The following is a 7,657-nucleotide window of genomic DNA, read 5'->3' on the forward strand; positions in this document are numbered from 1 at the left end:
ATTTACTGGCTACAGTAGCCAGAAGAGCCCTATGCAAACCTTCTCTAGGCACAGAAGCACAGTCATAGAATCCTCCTGCCTGGCTCTTAAACCTTGATTTAATTCATCACCACTTGCTGACAAGGTAAAGTTGAGCACATCACTCAACCTCTCTGGCCTCAGTTTCCTCAACTGTGAAATAAGCTAGCAATAGGCTTTTGTCCCTAAAAGGATTACCTTAGACCTCAGACACACACACACACACACACACACACACACACACACACACACACACGAATGGCTGCTTAGATTGTTGCCACGGAAGCCTACCTGGCTGGTGACTCAGAGCAGGGACCCCTACTATGTCGCTCTTTGCCCTTCACCAGTCTGTCCCTAGTGTTTTTTGTTCCCTTTCACAAGTGAACCAGACACAATGTAACTAGTCCAAGGTTAAAGAAAAACACTGGATATCAGAGTTCTTGGCTTTTTCATAAAATATTTAATAACCTCCAGTGCCAGGCTCTATTCTAGGCATTGGGGGTTTTGTGGTACAGAGGGTAGACAGAGTTCCTGGACTCGGGGCAGTTCTGTGTAGTTTGGGAAGGTTTGGAAGCAAAATTGTCTGCACCCAAAGCCTATAGATCTAATCCCTCTGCATTCTGTCTCTCTGATGAATGGTGGGCTTATTGTTATTGTTGGGCACATAGCTCGGGTGAAGAAATCCAGAGGGTAGAGTGGCCAGGAAAACCTGAGAGACCCAATGAATATTGTTTTTCTATAGCCTTCCCCTCCCCTTTCCAGAGAGGCAGAAATTTTCCAAAGGGACCTGGCCCAGTGGAGTGATTTCTTCTGCTTCTTCTCTCTATGTCCCCTGTTAATGGGGTCCCCAGACCCTGCCTTTGGTGGTGAGAAGAGACTGAATCCAGGAATGAGGTGGTAAGTTCCTCGTGGGATTATTGCTCTGACTTGGTATTGCAGGGTCTCACAACATAAGGTAGAAATGGCAACCACTTTACAGACGCGTCTACTACAGCGTCTGCTGCTTGATGCCCTACATCCTGTTGAGAGGCTGGAAAGAAAGTCAACTTCTCTCTCAAGCCCACATCTCTGGAGCAGAAAGGGGTGGGAACACGGGGCTCCCTCTAGTGACGAAGTGCGGCATTTCAGCAAACGCCCACACGGCCACCTCTGTAGTCCAGAGAGGTGATTGCAATTTACAAAATGGCTACTCTGTGGTCTCCAAGGGCAGAAGCCAACCTATCTTAGAATACTCAGTCTTCTGAGGACTATGACTTTAAACTCCATCTGTATACATCTGGCATCTGGCTGTATGTGGTTCCTCTTAGACTACCTCAGAAGACTCAATCTCCTCACCAACCTTCCTCTGGCAGGTCAAACACACATCACTCCATTTGCTGGTCTGATAGGCTGACCTTTGCTCTACTCACCCCTCACCCTGTCTAGAGTCAAGACAGAATTGGGTCGTCAACCCCATCTCCAGGCTCAGTTTCACCTTCTAGAAGGCGAATCTCATTGTATTTTTGGAACCACTTTTTTTGGAAACTCTTACCAACAGACGCCTCTCTGCTGAGTCAACAGACATCCAACGGTCGTGGGCACCCGGAAGGTGTCACTTTGAGGCTGTCTTGTGACCTCCTAAGTCTGTGCTCTCCTTTGTCTGTAAGTTGAGACTCAGAATTCTGTGGTTAAACAGACAAATATAGGGAAGTCCTTTGGGAAAGGACAATGTACAAGATGTACAAGCTGACGTTAGTGTTTTTATTAGTTTCATAGCTCAGAAATCAGCTAAGATGTTGTGTTCCTTAGATCCAAATTAATTTTGAGAGAATGGGACCCCACCATGTATGGGTGCCTTCTCTCCCAATCATTCTGCTGCTGTGTTTCTCTGTGTGCACGTGTGTGCGTGTGTGTCTGGGTGCATGTATTTGTGTGTATTAGGGTATGAGTGCTCCAGGGACATGGTACATTGGTAGGTAGGATTAAGGGCTGTCCAGTCACCTAGAGATCTGAGCCCCTGCTTCCACTGCTTGGCAGTTTCCTGGCTTTCTGTAAGTACTAGTCTGTTCTCCATCATGACATTCCTTAGTTTCCACCTTAAATATGAAAAACCTGACACGTCCATCATGTGTGGCCTGCTTCATGGGAGGTCTAAGGGAAAGGGAGTCACGCAGACAATTTAAAGTCCAGTATTAGATATACTGTTCTACAAAGCCCTCCAGCTGTTTCCCGTGGTTTAAGGGCAGCCTCTATCGCCTCTCTCTTCGGCTCTTTCACATGAAGATTTTTTAAACGAGATTCTAGAACGGGATTCTAGAACACTTCTGTTGTGTCTTCTGACACTCGTTGCTTATGAAGTGGATGTTCAGGACCCATACTTCAACCAAGTCAACTTTTCCCAAAGAGCAGTTCAGGCGCAGCCTCCTCTTGCCCTTCTACCTTTTAAAAAAAAATATATTTCGAGGGGCAGCAGAGATGTCTCAGCAGTTAAGAGCACATTCTACTCTTGCAGAAGACCCAGGCTTGGTTCCCAGAACCCACATGGTGGCTCACGGTCATCTGTCAGCACCAGTCCCAGGTGATCCAGCACCCTCTCTGGCCTGTGCAGACACTGTATGTATGTGGTGTGAATACATACGTAAAGGCAGTACCGCATGCATGTAGTGTACTTACATTCATGAAGCAAAGCACTCATACACATAACATAAATATATCATTCAAAAGTCTATTTCTCATTCTCCTGTTCATAAGGGGTGAAAATGGACGGCTAACAAAACCAGGTAGCCCTGCAGCAGCCTGTGTTGTACACATACTGGGAGAGGAGCTCCATGACCTCTGCTATTTCTGAATCATAATGATTTCTAAAAGGCATTAGTTCCCTAGATGAAGAATATGGAATCAAACTCAAGACAGGTCTCAGGGAAGGTGTGTCATCTGAAGTCCTATCTCACTTCTCTCTCTATCCATGCTGAAGTCAGAGGCAAGAGAAGCCTGGAGAACCCTCCAGATGCAATTGTGTACAGCCCCTTTGCCTACTCTGGAGCTCTAAGTCCAAGGACACCCAGCTCTTGGGCTCCTGTCCTGAGATAGTTTATGTGTAAGTATTGCAATTTATAATAAAATAACCACACACTAGCCCAGAATGGAGTATAATAAAGGTTTATTTATTAGGGGTAAGCTCACAGAAAGGGTAGTGATCTGCGGTCCTCTGTGTACTCTGGGAACTGGAACCAAATCCATCAGCCAAAAGGTCTGCACTTGCATTTATAGTATATGAGACCACACCCAAAGTGGGCTGGTATCTTAAAGGCTATTGGCTAAAGGAATTTCCACAACACCTCCCCCTTTTGTCTAAAAATGAGAGTTCCAAACCCAATACAAAACTATATACAATAAGACCAATTATCAAGTATAAAAATTAGAATTATAACCAGCATAAACAATATCAAGCAAGAGACATATGCTAAATGTTTTAATAATAGTTATCCTATTATAAGGAGTCTAAGTCTTATATTAGAAATAGCTTGGCTAAGTCATGAAAGGAAAGTAACTATGACTATCTAGTCTTCAACCCCATCAAGACCTGAGAGAGAAATAATGTTATTTGAGTAAACAGGAAGTGCAAAAATGACAGAGATAACCTGGTGCCTGGACAGTCACCCAAAGTTCTTCTGTAACATTGGGCCATCCATCTTCAGCTTACAGGCCCATAATATCTGACAGATTTTACCATGAAGCAGGAAATTTGAAAGACTGTTTTACCTCTATTGGTAGTTTATCAGTTACTTTCTTCTGTATCTGGCAGAATGTCTGGCAGACTCCTTCATGAAACAGGAACCCTGAAGGACTGTTTCACCTTCTTTAGGTAAATTCAGCAGTCATTTTTCTGTGGGTCCTGCATGTCCAGTTCATACAGCATACCATCAAGCAGTCTAGGCAAGAGCAGTTTCTTGCCCAAATGGCCAACAAACTCCATAAGGAGCCTCTTCAATGCCCATTATCCTCTTGAAGTAATTGGTGCTGCCAGGAGCAGATGAGTCTCATTGTCATGAAAAATCCTAAGTTCTTAAAACATTTTAAATGTCATATTCTGTTAGTCTTTGAAATGTTTGAAGAATACCTATCCATCTGAAATATATCTCTGTACATTTAGAAAATCTAACATGACTACAAGCTTGATTATAATAGATGACAATCTACTAATCTGTGTCTCTCAATTATATATTACATTTTTAAGTGAGCTGCACAAACACAAAACCTTAAGAGCAGAAATATACATATAGTAAAATTTACCTTAAATTTTTATCAATAAGCCAAGATTCATAAGTATTCATCTTTATAGCATATCCCCCTTTAAATGTAAACAATCATTTAGGAAATTTGGGCATTGTTCTCTAGACTACTTCCTGCCAATTGGGGGTGCTGTTGATCAGGTCTTTCATGGGGTATCCTATGTGGTAGGTCCATCTCAGCCAGCAGTCTTGAAGCTGTCATAGATGTTGGACCATCTAGGCCATTGTTTCGGAGGATCTTGTATGATCAAACCATAATAGCTGGTAAGGAATCCACAGTTTTCTGTCCTCTGTGGAAACAAAAGCCGAATCTCTTTTCAAAAGCAGCATATCCTTCGACTCAAATTTTGAAGTCAAGATATTATTAATATATATATATTAATATATATATATATATATATATATATTAGTAGCTATTACCACCTTCATTTTACAGATGGGGAAGCTGAGACTTATGAGAGCTGTCTGAACTCACAGGGATAGAAGGTCAAGAAAGTGAGTTGCCTGCCATCCTTGGGGACTGCCTGTTAATGCATGTGTAACAATTTACCTTTAGAAATCAAATCCCTGTGTTCTGGATTTATTTCTTACCTGGTAGACAAGTCTATCCATGAAGAGGAAACAAGACTTGCCGGGAGGACCAGTTCTGCCTTGGTTAATACAGAAGCAGGAGCTATCTGTAGTCTGCAGGGAAGATCGTGTGTCTGCAATCACTCAGGTAGCGTCCCTTGCAATCAATGAGGCCACAGGCTGGGTGGAGAACACTGACATGAAGTCACTATGAGCAAGAAACCTTCACGCCCCTCCCACCTCCGAATCTGGCCCTTCCTGACACACATCAGTTTGGTACGGGCTTGAATTGCACTGATCATTTAGTCAGTTTCACCATCTGAGGCACTGGGCACCATGACAAGGGGCTGGTTTCTCAAACCTGTAGTGGGCAATCGACCAGAGTCTGGGAAATTGGCAGGGCCTGCCTAGCATCCTACTCCATGGGACCCGTGTAAACTCATACTGTCTCTAGCTGCCTACCAGTTGCCCAGGACTCTGAGGTCCTCCAACTCCTGATGTAATTTTCAGAATGAGATGAATAGCTAAAGGACTCTTAGTCACCCGATGAATAAGCAAACCCCCTTTGTTGGGTTTCCACAGCAATGTTCTGATGAAGTCTTTGAGCTGTCTGTGCCTGGACCTTGTTCACATAACCATCGCCCCATCCCCCACCCCGCCCCCAACCTTTCCTGGCAAGTGGCCTTGGGAGTGGAGAAAAACAGTCAGTCTGACCTGGAGGTGAACAAGTCAGCCAGCACGAACATCCCTCTGCGTACCTACAAAAGCTAAAAGAGCTGGGCACCTGCCGTCCTTGCTCCTTAGACATCCCTGGCATCCCAGAAGATCTAGGGCCATTTGTGACGGGGTATGCAGCAACATATAAAGCTCAAATGGCCAAAACATCTTCACGCAGAGAGAAATGAGGCAGTTGCTTAAAGGTTCTCTGTTCAGGACACCATCTATGTACTGCCACACTGTGACTCAGGACGGTTCTCATTTCAGCCCTGGAAGTCCCTTGTCCTTGGATGACCCGCCCCCACACACACACCAGCCATTAGGAAACCAGAAGAGTTGGTCATGCCCACTCTAGTTTATTATTATTGTTGTTAGCACATAAAGTAATGGGTTTCACTGTCATGACATCATATGTGTTTACTATCACCACACTTTGTTATTGACTACTGTCCTTCTCTGTCCCCCACTTCTCCCTCTTGGTGGTTGCCTCCCTCTCCCAAATAGCGCCTCTTCTGTTTGCATGTTTGAAATAAGAAATTAAAAGTTTAAAAAACTAGAGTAACTGAGCTATGTGAATGTAGACAATGAATGGTCTTCAGCTGTTTTCTGGTTTTGTATCAAAATGTTTGAGCTCTGGTCATCTTTAAAGGACAGAAGTCTATTTAGATCATGGTTCTGGAGGCTGGAAACCCACGAACATAGCTCCATCATCTCTCTGACATGTGGTGAGGGCCTCAGGTTATCCTGCCATGGAAGAGGACATGCCATGGTGAGAGCTGTGCCAAGTCAGGTAAGTTTTCTTATAAAACCACTTGGTATAGCTCCTTTTGATATCAGTGAGGCAATTTCTCAGAAAATTAGGAAACAACCTTACTCAAGACCTAGCAATACCACTTTTGGGTATATATCCAAAGGATGCTCAATCGTGCCACAAGGACATGTGCTCAACTATGTTCATAGTAGCATTATTTGTCATAGCCAGAACCTGGAAACAACATAAATGCTCCTAGACTGAAGAATGGATAAGGAAAATGTGGTACATTTACACAATGGGGTGCTACACAGCAGAAAAAATAACAACATCCTGAAATTTGCAGGCAAATGAATGGAGGCAGAAAACATCGTTTTGAGTGAGGTAACCCAGACCCAGAAAGACAATTATCATATGTACTCACTCATAAGTGGTTTTTAAGCATAAAGCAAAGAAAACCAGACTACAAATCACCATCCCAGAGAACTAGACAACAATGAAGACCCTAAGGCAGACATACATATCTAATCTACATGGGAAGTGGAAAAAGACAATATCTCTTGAGTAAATTGAGAGCATGGGGACCTTGGGCGAGGGTTGAAGGGGAGGAGGGGAGAGGCAGGGAGGGAAGCAGAGAAAAATGTAGAGCTCAATAAAAATCAATAAAAAATAAAAAAAATAAACCACTTGTCCTCACAGAACCCCCTCTTGACCTCAACCAAATCTAATTACCTCCCAGTGGCCCCACCACCAAATATTATTAGCAGTCAATTTGGGGTTTGAGGTTCTTTGGGGAGACACATGTAAACCACAACACAGTAGTAAGTTGATTCAGTTCTCAGGCGCGCCAAGACCTTTGTGATCTGTGCTTGGCGTTGCTCTAATTGAGCCAACCCCACAAATGATCAACACGTCAAGCATATTCTTATGAAGTTGTTTATATCTAGGCTGTGGGGACACCGGGAACTCAGGCAGAGGGCGCTGAGAGAGATCTATGAACACGGGGTAGCTTATGCCAGCTTTACCAAATCCACTCACCCTCCCTCTCAACTGGTGCCAAATGAAGTCCTCCATCGAGGGTTCAATTAACCACACATTAACTTGTGAAAAGATGGGTCGTGGATAAAGACACTTGCCACCAAGCCTGAGAACCTGAGTTTGATCCACAGAGCCCACGTAGTGCAAGGAGAGACCCAATTCCTCATTCTCTGACCTGAACATGTGTTCACCACTCAAATAAATAGGGGAAAAAATAAAAATTTTAAATGCATTTCTACTGAAAGTATATAGATGTTTTTCTTAACATTGTTCTCTAACCAATACATTTGCA

General features: G+C 43.7%; 1 long non-coding RNA gene across 1 annotated transcript; it reads left to right on the forward strand.

The window, feature by feature from the left end:
- Positions 1-781: 781 nt before the first annotated feature.
- On the forward strand, positions 782-6,132 carry LOC125401685 (uncharacterized). The gene is made up of 3 exons (XR_015003538.2): positions 782-915; positions 4,726-4,784; positions 4,888-6,132. It is a non-coding gene; the product is annotated as an uncharacterized LOC125401685 (long non-coding RNA).
- Positions 6,133-7,657: the final 1,525 nt, after the last annotated feature.

This window comes from Myodes glareolus, chromosome 9 (assembly GCF_982192425.1).
Source record: "Myodes glareolus chromosome 9, mMyoGla1.1, whole genome shotgun sequence".
Classification (NCBI taxonomy): domain Eukaryota; kingdom Metazoa; phylum Chordata; class Mammalia; order Rodentia; family Cricetidae; genus Myodes; species Myodes glareolus.